At 38.0% G+C, this 19,981-nt stretch overlaps 1 long non-coding RNA gene across 1 annotated transcript in view; it reads left to right on the top strand.

Annotated features, from left to right (window-relative positions):
- LOC128319789 (uncharacterized) overlaps positions 1 to 19,936 on the top strand; it is a 49,785-nt gene extending 29,849 nt beyond the window's left edge. The window contains exons 2-3 of the long non-coding RNA XR_008303255.1: positions 11,639 to 11,904; positions 16,725 to 19,936. This is a non-coding gene — a long non-coding RNA (uncharacterized LOC128319789). The remainder of the gene's footprint in view (positions 1 to 11,638; positions 11,905 to 16,724) is intronic.
- The last annotated feature ends 45 nt before the right edge of the window (positions 19,937 to 19,981 follow it).

The following is a 19,981-nucleotide window of genomic DNA, read 5'->3' on the forward strand; positions in this document are numbered from 1 at the left end:
GCCTATGTTTTATATACTGTACATTAAATTGTTCATTCATTTATTCATGAACTGATTCATCCCAGACTCATAGTGGATCAGGAGACTACAGCAAACAAATGAGCATGAGGCGGAATACATCTTTTATGGTTCGTCAGTCTAACACAGGACAACAAACACACACATTCACACACTCATTCACACCTAGGGGCAATTTAGAGTAGCTAATCCACATACTGGCATGTTTTGGGGCGCAAACCCATATCAAACCCACAAGGACATGGGGAGAACATGCACATCTACACACAGACAGTAAACTGAGCTCATGATCAAACTCGGGACCCTGAAGCTATGAGTCATACCACTCCTGATAATGAAGTTTTTTTTTTTTTTTTTTTTTTTTTGTGCACCAAGCAACATTAGGAAATAATGAGCCAAAGCCTAGTGTGAGCACTACTTACTTTTTCTCAAGGTAGGTGGTATTGGCAGCTATATAATTCAAAAATGTTTGTACGGGTCTATGAATCCAGATCTGTAGATGTACTGGATCTACATATGTTATAGTTTTTCACTTTACATTTATTGTGGATAAAAATGCTGCAAACATGAACCTAAGAGCAGTGCAGTGTAATTGTCCTCGAATAGGACTAAAGCTTGGGGCTCAAGTTCTTCTGATGTGTTAGTCATAAGCATGACACTTTTTTCTCTCCTTCTTTCTCAATCTCTCAATGCCTCCATTTATTCCAGTAAACAGAAAGCCCTCTCCAGGTCATCACTGTGTTGGTATCCAAGTTGCCAATGGCAACAGCCCCACTACCCCCCACCCCACCCCACAGTCTCTTTTGTCCATACATCCAACTGGGAGAGAGAGGAAGAAAAGAAAGAGACAGATAGAGAAACAGTCAAGTGATGAAGAGCGGTAGAGTGTGTAGGCGGAGGGGGGAGAAAGGGAAAGATTAGTCACGCAAATGCCAGTGAGCGCATGTGCACCCCCTATTGGTGGGGTGGAAAGTGTAGCCAGTAGGTGTATTGTGTCTCAGACAGAGATGTGAGCTCAGACAGGCTCCCACTGCAGGGGAATTCTCAGGTGGCGACAGACTCCCTCTGTGTCCACTCCATTCCTCTGGTCTTCTGTCAGACTTTCTTTTATTCTGTTTCTCTCCCTCTCTCATTCCATGCCATACTATTCAGCATTTTTTTTTCTACATAAACAACCATCCTCAATTATGGAGTTCTTACATGTATTTTTATATAACAATTTGTAAAATAGGAGCAAACTGTCCTTTTACACAAGCTGTACACTCCATCTACTTGCCTGCTGCATTTATTGAAATGACTCTCTGCTCCCATCTTTCTACTCCCAAAGTCTAAAGAACAGTGTCACATCAAGTCTCCTTTATTTATATTATAGCACATTTAAAGGCAATAGTCAGCTAAAGTGCTGTACAATAACCTCAGGTAGCTGCAAATGACAAAGAATGAAAATGAAATACATTTTTTTTTTAAATGAATAAAACAACAAAAAGAATTAAAAGACAAAACCACAAATGACAAAACTAAACAGAAGACTTGAAACTACAGATCTTAAAAAGAATCAAACACCTGGGAGACAAATAAGAGAAGACAACCAAAGAACCCTGGGGTAAAGTGTGTGGTTCTAGCATGTTTGGAAAAAGAAGAACCCATGAGAAATACTGCCTGTAAGTTGAATAAGAGTTTCTCTTGGGTTCACAACAGGACAGCTGTGTTACAGCCTGGGAAAACCCTTCACATGCAGAATAGTTGACATTTGACATCAAAATTTTTTGAAAACTACAAGTTTTCTTTTGTATGTTTCTCAATCACAAGTAACATTGTAGCACTTTAAAATCTAGTTACCTCCAGAAGTGAAAAAGGATTTCATTCCAATTCCACTGAAAGGCACCAACACACTGGCTACATTTACATGCACATCAATATTCTGATATTATTCAGAATTTGGCAATATTCTAATTAGTACTGAGTCATGTGTGTAAATGCCACAATCCGATTACCCGATTCAGATTAAGGCAATATTCTGATTCCCCAAATTCCAGTTCCCACCCCTGGACTATGCTTGTTTTAATCAGAAATTTGCTGCATGCAAACACTTTATTGTGGGTGCTAACAGATGCTTAACTGTAGGCGAGATATTTAGGAATGGCAACTCAGGCATACTTGTACCTGTATACATATAAACATCATATTCAAAATTTGGCTGCAACCCGAATGTAGACCTTAATGGAATTTGATGTGAATGTAAGCATAGTCACTGATTGTCTAAAAGCAACTGTTATATATTGATTTAATTACCACTTATTTAACATGAAATATGTTAAGCATGAAATAAGTTCTAAATGAAATACAAAAAATAATAAATATATAACCACTCACTTTATCAAAGATTATAAATTTATGATGAAAAACAAGCTATTGTCAGGTAAGCCAGCAAAGAGGCAAGTGCAGCCTGACAGGTTTTTAGTAATCCAGGCATTCAAAACAAGAACAAGATTCAAAAGCAGGGTTGAGGTGCAGGCAAAGGTCAGGCAATCAAAAAAACAGCATAAACAAGGGCAGACAAGAGCAAGTTGAGGAAACCCGAAACTATATCAAAACCAGGAAAGCAATCACTAATCAAAGGCTTGGTAATGACTAGTGAGAATCAACACAGACCATATATTTCACAAAGTGCATGTGCCCTAAGAGTCCTTTTATACTGTGAGTGTGTCTGTGACTGTGATTGAGTCCAGGTGTGTGCAATCAGTAATTGGGTGACCGTGAACATGAGTGTTTGAGATGGCAGCGTGTTATAGGACGTTCTGTATTCTGGGAGCTGTAGTTTGATGCCGATTCCAGCATGGACATGACAGTGATCACTTTTTACAGATCATAAAAATCATCCACATCAGTTTCTTTAGTCTCATTTCCTGAGGTGAATGTCAGTCATAGGATTTGACACAAATGAGTGTTAGCTACAACATGTTTGCATCAGGGATAAATCGACAACTGGTATTTATATTGTTTGCAAACTGAATCTAATAGACTTGCGTATGATCTGTGTGATCAAAGTGTAATGTTCACTGCATGAGGAAAGTAAACCTTAAACAGACAGATTGTATTTGTAGCCACATGTGTTGAACTGGCTTTTGCAGAAAACCTAGCCAAGGTTAGATAATGAAAAAACATACATACATTAAATAAATTAAATAAATTAAAATTTCCATATTGGTGAAATATTATATTATAGGTAAAAAAAAAAAAAGTATGCAGTTTGCCATGTCAAATAGTAAAGACCAAGGAGGATCTGGAATATTACCAATGAAAAACATCCTCCATTTTGATGCAGTTATAAATTAAACTATTAAGCTAATACTTTAGATTTTATGTTTCATCTGAGAATTAATTCTGGTTTTGCCAGGTTTCTAAATGCAATTGAACTTTTCTAAAATGTCAGTTAGTGGTATTAATTATAAAATATATAAAATAAAATTTATAAAAATATAAAAAAAAGTCTGATGAGTTTTCTATATCAAGCGTTCGTCTATACTCTAAGGAAAATGGGTCTTCAAGGATTTATTTTAATAGTTAAAGGTACTTTGGTTCCTAATGTTTTTCACTTAGAACCTTTAAGAGTTCTGCAGAGCTACAAAAACCCTTTCGCTGATAGATGAAACCTTATTTTCTAAGAGTATACTTTGCTGCTGAGCTGTCCAAGCTAGCTAACTCACCAACTATAAACAGTAAAAATAACATAAATATATATTTACACCATCTGATTCATTCTCTTGACTGATACCATGCTACCTCTTTTCAGAGAAGTATTATATTACATCTAATGTCCACACACTGTAAAAATTAGTGCTTGCTTTTTGGATCTTTTGCTCTGCAATATGAAGAATGTGATTCAGAGGTTAAATCAGCCAAAGCAGTAGTGCTGATATAGCATGATGACCTTATCCTTGTGCTGCCCTTTTTGTTATATTGTAGACCTGCTGGAGTCCCCAGTTGCTTTTTACAAAAGTGTATTGTACGCTTTCATCATACCTAACAATCTGTTCTGTTTGCCTGTTGTACACTCCTACTGCTCGATATATTGCCGGTCCCAGATACTAAAACACCTCTCCTGTGGTTCCTCTCTCCCTCCGGACCTACCCAAGACAACAAGCATCCATGCTTTTGCTCTTCCTGCCTCTTTGTCTTTGAGTTATTTTCACTTACGAATCACCTTTTTTCTGCAGTGGATAATCTCTTCTGGATATCCTAGAGACTTACTACACTTCCTAAAACTGCTGTCATTTTCTCAAGACTCATATTCACAATATATCCATTCCTTGTTTATCTTCAATGCATTTTGTAGGCCTACTGTTTTCCGTTTTCCTGTATGACTGTATATTGTAATTACCAAAATCCCACTATCCAGTGTCACCCAGAGGGGGATGGGTTCCCTTTTGAGTCTGGTTCCACTGAAAGCTTCTTCCTTATTCTGTCTTAGGGAGTATGAACCATACCCCTGCAGATCTATCAAGAGAACAAGCATGGGAAATGGATTTGTATGTCTTTTTCCATCAATATTGTTTAGATGGATAGAAACTGAGATGAAAATACAATAAGGTATTTCAAAGTTTAACATTGTGTATGATTGTTGAGTATCTGTGTGCATGAGGTTTACTGACAGATCCAAATTGTAATTCAAAGTTCAGTGTCAAAAACAGGCAATGGTCAAAACACAAATCTTCATCAAACACAACAAAGCCAAAACAATAATCTAAAGAACGATCCAAAATACAGGCAAAGGTCAAAATAAATCAACAGCAGACAGAGAAATGACAAGGACTAGAAATTAAATAAACAAGGTAGTTGGCAAGACTTCACAAACAGTGCTTATGCTGCACTCCATTGTATTCAGAAATTCCCAAGTTGATTTTTCTACTCAAGTTCCAGTGCTTCAGCTTGGGAAAAACATGGATGCCCAGAGCAAGGTCATGTTTGTATGGCTAGTCTCTGAATTTATTAAACACATAAAGAAGGTCTGCATGGATTATTTCTGCACAAATAGTGAGGAGAAACTATGTATAAGATAGGTCAACTGTCTTGTTCATCTTTTCTTATAAAAACTCTGCTTTTAAATTCTGCTTATAAAACAAATTTAAAGGTGAACATTGTCTGAGTTATCTACTTGGAATTCCGAGTTGAATGCACTTTTTCCATGTCGGAGTTCTGGGTATTATGGATTGCAGCATTATATATGCTAGACAAGAAAGTTAACAGGAAATTGTGAGTATGGAAGAAGAATCTTTAGTAGTAGAGGTAGGGACCTCTGCTAGCATGGAGGTAAAATGTCCCTTTGTGCACATTCATGTTCCTATGAAACAAAACAGACGTCCTAGAATAGAGGTCTTTAACCATTTGCAGATAAGATTGAATACCACATCCTAAATCAATAAATCAATCAAGGACAGAATATAAGGCTTAATAAGCAGTATGCATCTTCATTCTAGATGCAGCAAGTAAAGTATATCTATTACTCTAGTTAGTGATGTTGCTTCATGTTGTACAGTGTGTCTTGTATATTGCGTGTTGTTTCATGTGCGGTGGGAGTCAGTAGTGATGTCATCTTATTAGATTATAATGGACACACTTATAAAAGAAGCACACATTATTAACTAGAAAACCAAACATTTTCATTCAGTGACATATACTGTAAATGCTGTGTTTGCAACACACACACACATTAACAGAGGAAACTGCAATACAATGATAACAGCTCTGAATACAATAGTACCCAACAACACACTAATACCGACAAGCCCAGTTTAGCTCAGAGAGGTCTCACACACACGTACACGCACTTCTAACACACAAGCTGTCGGAAATACCAGTAAATCATGAGAAGAGAGGAGAGGAGAGGTTTCTGTCTGTTTTCTCTAGAAGAGTAGAGGATGGCTGACGTCAGTTCTGTCTTGGTCCAGGAGATGTCAGGTCTAGGTGTGTGAGACAGAGACTGCTGGGAGAAACCAGATCTTCAGGGGGGGGTAGTTTGTCATATCACTATAATAAATGAGGAGAGAATTGTATTTCTGCAGCATGGTTTATTATTAATTTCAATGTGACATCCATTCATCCATTTTCTGTACCGCTTATCCTACACAGGGTCACAGGGAGCCCAGGGGACTCGGGGCACAAGGCAGGGGACCCATTGCAGGGCACAATCACACACATACTCACACACCACGGACAATTTACAGATGCCAATCAGCCTACAAAAGCAGGTCTTTGGACTGGGGAAGAAAATGCAAACTGAGCGCACACAGGAAACAAACCTCCAACCCCGGGGGTGCAATGCAAACGTGCCTCAAATACAATTATCTACATCATCTTAATAAATTGTACTTAGCTATGGTATTTACAACAATATAGCCCAATCATATACTGCACAAACCATTTATTAATACTACTAACAGGCCAGAGCTAACCCTAACTCTAACCCTAACAGCTATTAAATCCTATACCATTGACACATCATTTGGGGGTCCACAACTGAGGTCCACAAGCAACTGATGATGCGCCAGGTGCATTAGCATGTATTGTTGTATCTGTTCCCATTTACTCTAGCATTTTTTTTCTAACCTGAAACACTGTGCTTATATCAACTTTTATATTACAGAGCTTAAATGAGCTAGCCTGGTTTATTTTGTAATCTCTTTCCAACACTTCCTACTGTAAAAACATCAAAACATAAGTCATATTCAGAAAAGTAACAAAAAGAAAAAACTACCATTGACCACTGAAACTATCTGTTTCCATCAAAATGTAAAATCAATAAAAACTTATAAACTCACGTATCATGATTCCCAGATTCCACTTGGAACTCAAAGTTCCACTTGTAACTCTAATTGTTACTCAAACATTTTTTTTTAGTCTTTAGTCACTGAAGGAGTCTAGAGTGTCAGCACTTTATAGTCCGACATAAAGCTGTAAGTTTTCCAACATGGAAAAGTCTTCAAGGACAAAGAACATGTTGTGTTTTATTCCTTATTAACTGAGATGAAGATATATGTGCAGAGCTTTAAAATACATCTCACTTCTGTACAAACTCATTGTCCTTTTTCAGACGTTAGACAGAACAAGACAGTTAAATGTAACACATATGCAGTGGAGTGTGAAACCACCATATTGAGTCTTTTAGAAAAGTGCAGTGATCTGGCACAGACGTTCTATGTCTGGACGTCTGGCTTCTAAATCTGATCGCAGGTCTAAAATGTCACCATGGTTATATAACAGAAATGTTGTACATTTTGCCCCCAAGTCTGTCCTCCACCAGGGTTCCTAAAGGCCTCTGGACAGAGGAAAGGTCAGAGCATTCAAAGAAAAAGGTCTCGCCACTGACGCTGGCGTCATGCAAAGGTTAGCACGCAAAATAGCAAAATATTCCTACAGACATTATCTCCAAATTCTATAGTCCTTTTATACTGGACCAGATCTGCCATAATTATAATATTATAACTAAAACTAAAATATTATTAATGAAACTAAGAAGAGCAAAAAGCTGCTTAGCAGATATGAAAGAGGTTGTTTGAACTTAAGGCAAAGATGGACATGCAAATTATTAAATTGTATTTATACCATAGAGAATCTGTTTGGTCAGAAGGTGTTGATTGATTTCCTATAAGCGCAGCTCTGACAATAGTTCTGACTGCAAGGCAAATCACAGGTTCACATAAATGCACTCCTTCTAATTTCTACATTATCATTTCATTTAAATGGCAGAGACAAGCCACATAAACATATTAAAAAGTGTGTAATCACTGATATCGTGGAGCTTTCTATGAGGATTGTTTAGCATTTTTGGAAGGAGTCCACAGTTTCAGAGCTTTGTGCCAGTCAGAGGTAAAGCAGTAGCTTTAAGTTTTCCAACATCAGAGAGTCTTCAGGATGGAGGATTTCTCTGTAACATGAATAGATCCTTTTTTTCTGATAAGAGGAACTAACTTGTGTCATTCTTTAATAAAAAAAAATTGTTAGTGTTGGCAAACTGCTGTTGTATAAGAGGAATAAAACACTTTATGATGTGCTGTTATTGTAGAATAATCAACTTTGTGGTGATAATGCCATCACACCACCTTGTCATTGATTATTTTCCCATAACAGTATGCCCTGTCATGTTTTATTGCTTATATTATAGTTTATTTACAGTTTTATTGCTATATATTACATTCAGAAGGGTTGACTTTTGAATGCAAACCTCAGACCCGATGTACATTTACAACTGAGTGCAAAGGTTTGCACACTCTAAGCACTAAATGACATATTTGTTGGTTTCACATCATGAATGCATCATGTTCTTTCATTAATGCATGTACTATATAGTGCATATGGAAAATGCATCATGTGCAAAAATTCCTAAAGTCTTAATAAAGTGCAAATATAAAACACCCTGTGTTTACCACTAAGCAAGATTATGTTTAATCCAGGAAGGCTTTGATCATCTGCATAACTCCTCCAGCCTGAGTGTGAGAAAACTTTTAACTTTAGATGTTCAAAAGGAAGAGAATTCTCTGAGATACAGCCAGATGTCTATAGAGGGTAATTACTGTTTATCCTGTATCCACACAGCAGCAACAGCAGTGAGACATGGAAAACAGAAAATATGGAAAATCGCTAGTGTCATTGCTAAATATCTATCAGTTCAGATCAAAAGAAACTGTGCAAAGTACAGTAGAAGAGAAATATAAACAATGTTTTGATGGAGTGCGGGAAGGTGTTTTGTTAAAGAAGGTGTTCTCAAGTATGAAAGTACCAGTTAAAGATTAGGAAGAAGAGCGGTACAATGCAGGGTATTCTTTTCTGGAGCGAAAGATTTTGTTGATGTAAAAATTCCTGATATGTCTCAGTGCATGTTTTAGCGACCCATGTCTGTCCATGTGTATGTGAGAGAGAGATACATTGTGGAAAAGATTTTTTTTAACGTTTTTGGGAAGTCGGCACTCAGAATTACATCATTTACAACCTCTGTGCATTCGAGCTACAAAATGGATACATCCATGTTGATCTTATGTTAGCAACAATCTAGCCAGCTATCTATGATGAGTGATGTATATTTTCCTCCTCAGAACAGAGAACTGTATAGTCAGTGTTATAAATATAACAAGCGAATATATCTGTATGTTAATTGATTTAAAGCAACTACTTGCTGAACGGTTAAGGCTCTGGGTTACTACTCAGAAAGTCGGTGGTTCCAGCCCCAGCACTGCTGAGCTGCCACTGCTGGGCCCTTGAGCAAGGCCCTTAACCCTCTCTGCTCCAGGGGCCCTGTATCATGGCTGACCCTGTGCTCGGACCCCAACTTCCTAACAAGATTGGATAAGTATAGAAAAGAATTTCACTATGCTGTAATATATATGTGACAAATAAAGGCTTCTTCTTCTTCTTCTTTGTTTGTGGACACCTGACAATAACACTCATATGTGCTTATTGAACATCCCAATCCAGATTTAGTCCACCTTTGCTGTTATAATAACCTCCACTCATCTGGAAAGGCTGTTCACTAGATTTTGGAGCATGGCTTTGAGCATTCATTCAGCCACAAGAGCATTAGTGAGACGAGGCACCGATGTTGGGTGAAGAGGCCTGGGATGCAGTCAACATTCCAGTTACACCCCAGAGTTGTTCAGTGGGGTTGAGGTCAGGGTTCTGTGCAGGCCACTCAAGTTCTTCCACTCCAATCTTGGCAAACCGGCTTCATGGACCTTGCTTTATTCACAAGGGCATTGTCATGCTGAAACATGTTTGGGCCCCTTAGTTCCAGTGAAGGGAAATTGTGTTGCTACAGTATACAAAGACATCCTATACAATTATGTGCTTCCAACTTTGTCGCAACAGTGTGGGGAAGAACCACATATGGGTGTGATGGTCAGATGTCCACAAACCTCTGGCCATATAGTGTATGTACAGCATAACTCATTTAAAGGTAAGAAGGACTTTGTTTATTGCCGATGCTCTGTGCAGCCATGTTGATTTGATGTAATTTTCTGAGGTCGGACGAACTCAGAGTTGAGGAGACCATCCTGAGTTCCCGAGTCAGAATTCCAAGTTGAGGGGGCATTTTCTTTGGATTTTATGGAGTTACGGGTTTTAAAGAATACAGCATAATCCCCCTCCCCTCTCTCTACAGTCATCAGTCTTTAACAATAGTCTATTTTGCATTGTCCCAAATTGGACACAAAAGTGGGCCACAGCCAGAAATACTAGGGGCAATTTATATATACGGGGGTGGACAAATGATAAATGCCTTAATACAGGCTAAAAGTAACAACTAAGTTTATGACCTCTTTTAACAATGTTTTTGATGTAGCATGTCCACCACAAAAAGTTAGCTGTGAGCTGTTGTCTTAAGGCCTCGCATCGCGTGGAACAGATATTATCTAGCATATTTATTTTCTCTCAACATGTTTATCCATGAGGTGACTGTTGTGCTAGAAGGCTTTGTGTCAAACTTTATGTTGCTGGGTTTTGTCAGTGTTTCCACATGTTCCTAATTCTAAAAAGAATGGCTATGATCAGTGCATGCTAATGTACCCAGGAAAAACATTCTACCTTCAGCCAGATTACTCCTCGACCAATAAACATTTAAACATACATACTAAATGAAAAGTTTGTTTTGCGAAAGGCAATAAGAAGTTTTTAATTTTTTTCTTTATTCTTCTGGGTGTTGAACTTACTTGTCCACCAGGCAAGTACAAATAAAAAACTAACAGCCCGGACATGATATCTGATTGTCCTTGCTAGTGATTTGCCCACCCCTGTGCAAGTATGTGTGTGTGCGAGTGTGTATGAGTGGGTCTTTGTAAGCAGATGGGCATGTGATGGATGTGTGAAAGCACAACTATCTGTACCTAATTCTAAATGTTGATAAGCATCTCCATAAGTACTGTGCAGATAAGAATCTGAATTTGGGCATATCAATGGTTGCTCTGTCTGCGCCCAATTTTCCTTTATCCTATTCTCTGTCTCTATCCTCTTCCTCTGTCTCTCCTACCTACACTGTCTTTCATTCTTTGTCTGCCTTCTTTGCTCCTGCGGTCTATGCATTTGACCCAAAAAAAGTCCCCACCTCCCTTCATGTCCATCTCGAAGAATACCACAGTGTCCCCATACTCCCTCTCTGTCTGCTCTCTCTCTCTCTCTCTCTCTCTCTCTCTCTCTGTGTATGTGTGTGTTCAGAGCCAGACCCTCTCTCTCTCTCTCTCTCTCTCTCTGTGTGTGTGTGTGTGTGTGTGTGTGTGTATGTGTGTGTTCAGAGCCAGACCTTCCCTGCTGGCAATAACATATGCAGTATGTCTGTGTGTCTGCTACAATTATTTCATTAGGCCTTGTATCATAAGGAAGCGCATTTGTGTGTGGGTGGGTGTGTGTGCTTAGGAATGTGGTGAACTTGGCATTTTGCAGCTAAAGGGCAACTTTCCACAAATGTGCCAGCACTGGAGGATGAGATCATTACTGGTGATGCCTACTCGCTGCACCCAGCAACATGAATTTCACGCCCTCGCTGTGTCCCTCTTTGCTCCTATCGCTCTCTTACTCTTGTCAGTTTATAAACTGCAAATCTCACAGTTTCACTTCTGTCTGTATGTTTTTCCACCAGATGGACTATACATGCCTAAAGATGTCTTTCTAACTTCTGGCCGCTCACCCATACAGTTCCCCTGTCTTCAGGATTTTGGCAGTGTGAAGATAAGCCCCAGAGCCCATTTGCTTTGCAGATAGCCAAGCCAAATTATTGTTGACCTGCAGGAGCCAACCGGTGGATAAGAATAATCTGAATAAGAGCAGGACACAAAGCTGAGATTAAAGTTTGGGTTAAAGCTACAATGACTACAAGAACTGTTGTCCTTTTAAAACAAAAGGAAGGTAAATATAAGAAGCCATGTGCCTTGCATAAGAAACGCTTGACGTCTCTGTCTACTTGCCAATCATAGCATTTAGACGTAGAATGTAGTATTAAAGTCTTTTTGATCATGCCTGTACTCACAAGCCATTGCATATTTTCCAAAAGTGATCTGCTACCACTATCGCTATTTTTAAATGCAAAAGTTTGCATAGGTTATGAATGAACTATAAACAACATGGACTCTTATCTCTATTTCTTCTTTTAAGTGAATGCTACATGTCATCCGAACCACAAGTGTGATGCTAGTTCACCATACTTTAACATGTTTTAAATGTCAGTCTCAGCAAAATGTCCTTACACAAAGAAGCATTCAAGTTCTGCATCATTCATTCCTTCCTTCATCTTGAGTAACCGCATTATTCTGCTCAGGGTTGCGCTGCATCCAGAGCCTATCCCAGGAACACTGGGCATAAGGAGGGAATACACCCTGTACGGGACACCAGTCCGTTGGAGGGCACCATGCACACACATTCACACACTCATTCACACACTAGGGACACTTTAGAGTAGCCAGTACATCTACTGGCATGTTTTTGGAAGGTGGGAGGAAACGGAAAACCCAGAGGAAACCCACATGGGAAGAAAAGATTCTGAATGTGAAAGTACTTGGCAATTCTTCTTCTATTCAAGAGCACCTGCAGGAATTTTAGCTTAATATCCGGCTGCAACACCTCCATGCAGGGGTCCCTTGGGTCCGCTGTCTTATTTTGGATTCTTGAAACCCATCCCCACCATCACAAATCCCCTAGTTCCACTTCTGTTTCAAAATCCTGCAGTAGTGCCAGTAGATTTACTGTCCATTTAATCATGACTCCCTGGCTATTTAGACAAATCCACAGTATTGGCCCTTATTGAAACATTCACTCAGCTTTCCTGACTGTCTAAAAAGAAAATAAACAAAGTGAGCTAAAACTCAAAAGGCAAGTGTCCAGCAGGCAGATTAAAAGGGATCATAAAAGGACATTTAAATAGCAGTAGAAGATTCCCATGGCATTCCAGCATGCCTTTCTCTTAGCTCCCCATTCTCAAACTGTTCCTCTCTTTTATGGAAACTCTTTTAATAGTTTATTATTTAGATTACATATAATTAGAAATAGCAGTTATTGAACATGTATCTTAATTAAGTGATAGCCCCAGATTTCCCAGTAGGCACCATTAAACTGAATTCATAAGGCAGTTTTATTCTGTAATATATTTCTGTGTGAAACAGGCATAGTGCTTTTTGTTTAAGATGGGCATAGGAGATAGGGAGGGAAAACATGACATGACTTTTTTACATTTATAGCCTTTTCCTGAAGCGCATAATCCAGATTGACTTTGTAGACTCTATCAAAAACATATTCTCAAACTAGTACAAGTACTTAAACGTTTAAGAATACCCTGTAAGTGAGGGGTTAGTACAGCAACAACAACAAAAAAAAACACAACGGTACGAATGTTTTTTTTTTTAAATTACTACTCAAATAAGTGCTTGATGAACAGGTAGGTCTTCTGTTTTTGTTTGAAGACGCTTCAGACAGCCAGAGGACGTTCATTTCACAAACTGGGTGCCACAACAGAAAAGAGTCTTGAAGCATGTCTTCCTTATATCTTGTGTGGTGGGTCGAGCTGAACTGTGATAGAGGCTTCACAGGAACATGCAAAGAGTCAGGAGGTAACACAACAATAAATAAGTTGTGCTGCTCTTATTACATGATATAATGTAGGTTCTTTTTTTTAAAAAAATACATGATAATGTAGTCAAAAAACAGAAGATTTAAACGCAGACAAAACCCAGATTATAGAAAAACCTTCTTTTATATGCAGTTACGAATATGTATGAATGAATGTGGTAAATGTGTCTGGTAATCAGTATGACCTTTCGTAGTCCCAGGAGTTTCATATTCCTACTCTAGCGACTTTGTTATTGGGCCCCACAGAATACCAGTCCTAACACCAGAGGACAAACCCAAGCTGCATTTTCCATTAGTATAACCACTCTGACTTATTCGTGTCCAAACCAGTGCCCATAAATGTCAGGAAAAATAAAACTATCGGCTCCTTTATAGATTTTAAAATGTTTTATGTTGTGAAGTCACTACAAACTTTTACACTAGAACAGAAGGCCCAACTTTCCCAGCATTGTGTTGATGTATTCCTTAAAATGTTAAATGTCGATGAACTAACAACAAACAACATCAAGAAGTGAATACGTTAGCCTATTTGTTCTGTAAACCAAGAAAAATAAGTTCCTATACCTACCTATACCACATTTCTGCCTCACTTGTTTTAGCATAGGCTACTTAAAATCCAACCGTGCATCCGAAATCACATACTGTGACAGTAACTACTCCTCAGCTGTTGAAACAGTACGTGTCAACGTACTGAATACAATCCGGACATACTACATCTGCCGTGTTGGCATAATAACTGCAAAAACTTAACTGTTTTTTCCTGTTTAAACTTTCAAAAAGGTAACAATCTACTCAGGTGTTGTTGAACAAGTATGGTTTAATCACAAGGAACAACGTTAATACCCACAGCCCTTACACTTAAAAAAGAGCCACCGTGTTGCCTTCCGCCGTTTTGGATTCTGACAGCTCTTCCGCACCAGTCGCGTTGCCTTATGGGATAGCGCAGTGTGTATTATTTCCATACTGCAGAATCTCAGAGAAGCAGTAGGTCGACCGGGTATTTCTCACCCACTGCTTTGTGAATACTGAGAATTCGGATATACTACTCCTTTGGCACACTGCTTTTTGTCTATGGTATAGTAGGGAAGTATGGATATTCGGACGCAGCTAATGAGGCTATTTTCCTCAACAAAAAGTGGTGCATGTCTTTAAAACATTGGCTATAGGGATGCATTCCTTCTGATAGTTTGTAGTTGCAATAGTAGATATTTAATGTAAAATGTTAGTGTAAATATAGTTCCATAAAAACATAGGCTATACATATCTGCCATCTGTCTCACTGATGTGAACATTTTTCAGATTTTAGAGAGTTAGAAATTTGGATAACAGATCAAAGCATATAATTGTATATGTTGAAATGTTAATAGTTTTAGTTAACAGGGCTAAACACATGGACATAAATATAAAAAACAAGCCACCTACAGTGCAGTGGTGGAGCGAGTAGGTTTGAGCCTGAGCTCAGAGTATTGTCTGTGTGAAGTTTCTGTGCATGTTCTCCTTGTGAACATATGGGATTCCTCTGGGTTCTCCGGTTTCCTCCCACCTCCCAAAAACATGCCAGTAGGTGGACTGGCTAAGACAAATTGCACCTAGGTGTGAAAGAGTGTGTGAATGTGTACGCATGGTGCCCTATGATGGACTGGTGTACCACACATGAGGTGTATTCCCGCTTCATGCCAAGTATTCCTGGGATAGGCTCTGGGTCCACTGTATCCCTGACAAGGATAAAGGTTACTGAAAGTGAGTGAGTGAATGAGTGAGTGAATGAGTGAGTGACTGAACAAGACACCTGTTGCCTTTAAGCAACAAACAAGTGAACATGCACTCTTTCAACACTCAACTCTATCATGATTAAATTTCAAAGTTCACTATCTGCAGGCTCAGAGTGCCTTAGGTTTCACCCTGTGATGATGGTCCATACAATGCCATAGTTGTCCAAGAAAACACTATTTATTGTACGCAAACATCACTATCTATGAGTAAATAGCACCACCCTGTGGTCAACACTGTATTCCCTATATCCTACACCTTCGTCAATGAAGTTCTCCTACAGAAGACATTACTGGTGCTGTTTGGTAAAATTTCCAGTGATGTTGATACCTTCCTAGTTAAGAACCATTTATTTTCATGTTCTGGCTTAAATAAATAAATAAACATAACTTCTAAGATTTTTAAAAATAACTTCTAGTCTTTGTAATAAAAATGGGAATTACATGTCAGCCTTCATTACAATTTTATCTAGATATGTAGAAAATTTCCACTCTATTTTTACTTACCTGTGGAGAGCTTGAGCAACACAAAATTAGGCGTTAATCAAGGAAGAAAGGAAGGATATTAGAAGGGTAAGTTGAAGGTATGATTAGGAAATGTATTAGGGCTGAATATGATTACTGGAAATTATTGGATTGTTTGTGTGTACTTGGAGCACACCCTGCCTGGGGTGCCAACCCATCACTGGCACAATCACACACATTAGGAAATGCCAGTCAGCCTCCAGTGCATGTCTTTGGACTGAGGGAGGAAACCAGAGTACCCAAAAGAAACCCTGAAGCATGGGGAGAACATGCAATCTCCGCGCACACAGGGCAGAGGAGGGATTCGAATCCCCAACCCCAGAGGTGCGAGGAAACAGTACTAACCACTAAGCCACCATACCCAATGAGATTTTAGTCTATTTCCTAAAATATCCTGATCATCCTTGGATGTAAGTTTTGGATGTAAGTTTTAATCCAAACTACTTCTAACACACAATTTCTAACAGCGAGAATTTAAATGCTGTACCTTCTACCTAAGTCTGATGATTGTACACAGTGATACAGCATATGTACATACACATCAGTACTGAGATGCTGAATAACCTCAGAGTCTGAATGAGTCCACCAAGAGTCCACCAAATTCAGTCACCAAGAAAAAGAAATTGAAAGTAAATACAATTAACCACAATGACCAAAATTTAGATGCCACCACCATTAGGCTCTTAGCTGTACGCCAGTGAAAGATTGCCAGTATAGTAAAGGAATCCCTGCAAATAAAAATCAGGTCATACTTAGGACACCATTTTACTAAATACTAATCTAATCATGATAAATGTCACTTCTTTTTATTAGAATGATGAAAACTGCTATAACCTGAGGGTTGCATTGGCACATCCCAGGGAGCTGAAACTACCAGCAATGGATCACCATGTGCCGGAAATATCCTGCAATTTCAACTGACAACACCACAAATCTGAGTGTGTAAACCAGAGGGTGTGGTTGTATCTCTGCCACTGCATTGCACACTGACATTACAAAAAAAATACCTCACACTGGCAGCTGTGTGAATTCACCAGAACAGAACTGACAGAAGCACCGTACACTGTTCAGTTCTCGAGCACTGCTAAGCTGTGAAAAGTACAGCACAAATATCATGGGCTCTTATTAAAGTGGTTTCATTTAATAGATGTTTCATTTAACAGTTATCACACTTTCTATTTCTATACAGTAAAAATGACTTTTGGATAAATCAGCGGTGGGTTAGAATTGTAATCATACATGTAAGACTATGAGAAGACTATGTAAGACTATGGCTGATTGCTTAGGGTCAAGCTCAGTAGGCAGCATATGCTCATTTGGCTCTGAGACACACACACACACACACACACACACATACATACAAACACCTAGAATGAAAAAGACAAAACAGTTTTAAGTGTTTTAATTTACAGTATGGTTTTAAACTGACACATTTTAAAAATGGAGAACATTGAGCTAATCCACTGATTCCTCCTGCAAGCCCTGTTATATACTTATTTTATGAGATTTAATTTAAATTTTTAGAGATACTATGTTTCCATAGAAACAGTGAGACAAGGCAGATAACAGAGAAAACTTCAAGCAGCAATGAAAACAAAAATGATATTGGTAACAAGTAATTAAACTGTTTATCATTATGTTTAATCGATTCTTTTTCTTACTTGAGTCTTACTTGCTAGTTGCCCTAGAGGTCAGTGGTTCTCTCAGCGTGGGGTCTGTGAAGCACAACCACGGGTCTGTGATTTTTTTTTTTTTTTTTTTTTTTTTTACAATGATGGAAATCACAACCTACCATTAGCAAAGATATATATTTATTATTGAGTTCTTGAGAGGGATCTATTAAATTTGTTTTACTGGTAGAGTGGATATAAAAAAAGTACACCCCTGATAAAATTGCAGGTAAAAAATGATGTAAAAATGAAACCAATATAAAGAGATCTTTTTCTACCCTTAATGTAATATAGCAACCAACACACACCTCTTTAATACTTTGTTAAAGCACCTTTTGCTTGTAATACAGCACTCAGTCTTTTTGGGTAAGGGTCTACCAACTTAGCACATCTTGATTTGGCAATTTTATTCCACTCTTCCTTGCAAAAATGCTCCAGGTCTAACAAATTGTGAGGTGTGATCTCCTGTGCACAGCCCTCTTCAAGTCATTCTACAGGTTTACATTAGGATTTAGATCTGTGCTCTGACTGGGCCATTCCAAAACACTGATCTTCTTCTTCTGATGCCATTCTGTTGTTGACTTGGATTTGTGCTTTGGGTCGTTATCGTGCTGGAATGTGACATTTTTCTTCATCTTCAGCTGTCTAACAGAGGCCTGCAGGTTTTGTGCCAAAATAGATTGGTATGTGGAGCTATCCATACCAGCATGCCGTGCTTTGGTTTAATCCAACCTCAATAACTCAAAAAATAAGCAGGCCTATAAATAATGTCTACAGGAATCTAAAAAATGTGTTCTGTGAACGGAATGCTCAGGAATAAAAAGCTCTATGGCTTCAATAAATATACAAAATATTATGGCACACATTTAAATAATGTTCCTGATATTTGTTTAGATGGATTACAGTATGTTTATAAAATAAAATGTACTGTGGGGGTCAGAGAATTTTTTTTGGAGTTAGAGGGGATTTAGAGGGTCAGAATAAAAAAAAGACTACAGTCGTGTTTTATCTACATGGTGTCCCAAAAGTTTCCATACATAGCGGAAATTAACACAAAACATCCTCTACATGATTGTCATTTCTTTGTAAACACACACACAGAGTTGTGGTTTCCAGTTTGGCAACAGTGTCGTGTGTGATGTGCTTGCCATGTTTCCTGTTAAAGTCCATCACAACCTTGCGACAGCTTCCCAATCCAGCCATGAGAATGATTTCAATACATTCTTCTTTTGGCAAAGGCATTCTTAAAGGCTATCTGAAAAAATGTATAATATAAACTAAGTATGAAAAACTTGAAGACATATTGATTAAAAAAAGTGTTAATTTCCCCTGTGTATGGAGACTTTTGGGACACCCTGTATATAAGTCATGTGTTATATGCTCAATTGTCTATTCTTACAGTATATCTAACACACCACTTTAAAATCACAAGATAAACACATACCAAAGCAAACATTTTTTCTCACTGAGATTGTGCATAGACCCATAGATCTCATGTTACATGTTTGTTTGTTTGTTTTTAATGCCACAGTGTTGTTTTGTTTGTTAACTTCAAGATAACAAGTCATTGTAACAAATAATTGTGTACAGTTAATGACCTGATGGGAAGATACTTCTCATACTGTATGCTGATTATAAACCCGTAAATATACATTTTTTTATAATATTATTATATAAAATTATTATAATAAAATTATTATAATATTATTATATAATTATAATATTATTTTAAAATATTAAATATTACAAGAAGGAAGAATGGAAGAGGTTAAAGTTAGAATATTAATTAAAAGAATATTATAACAAATCAGAATAGGCTTTCTAACATGCCAAAATATTTTAACAGCAATCATAATGTCATTTCAGAATTCGTACAGAGTATGTGTGAACTGCATTGGCAACACTGTGAGAACTTGAGTGAGTAAAAAGCTGGAGCAGAAGTAGATGTACAACTACAACATACTGCTGGTTATAAGTTTGCATATGCAAACACGTGTGCTAATGTGATTTTGACATTATGGTTGTACCATGAAAGTACCAAGTCTAATTTGTATGTACTACTCTTATTAAATTACTGTGTAATAGGTTCTGCGCACAGTAAGCTCATATGCTTTTGTCAAAGGTAGAGAAAATATCCTGTTACACAAGTTAAGAAGTTAAGACCATGGTCAACAAGCTGGCTGAGGTACTGTAGGTAATGTTGCTGACTTTGCAAGGTACATGAATAGGTCTTGGTTGTGAAAAATCACATTTTTTGTATTTTTGTCTTGTGTTCACTGTATGCTGTTTACTAGCCAGTAGACACTGGTATCTGGAATTGCCAAAAGATTCCAATTATTATGGTTGTAGCTATTAAATGGGATGATTTAAATACCAAAAAACATGCTGTCTGCAGACTGA

This window comes from Pangasianodon hypophthalmus, chromosome 13 (genome assembly GCF_027358585.1).
Source record: "Pangasianodon hypophthalmus isolate fPanHyp1 chromosome 13, fPanHyp1.pri, whole genome shotgun sequence".
Classification (NCBI taxonomy): domain Eukaryota; kingdom Metazoa; phylum Chordata; class Actinopteri; order Siluriformes; family Pangasiidae; genus Pangasianodon; species Pangasianodon hypophthalmus.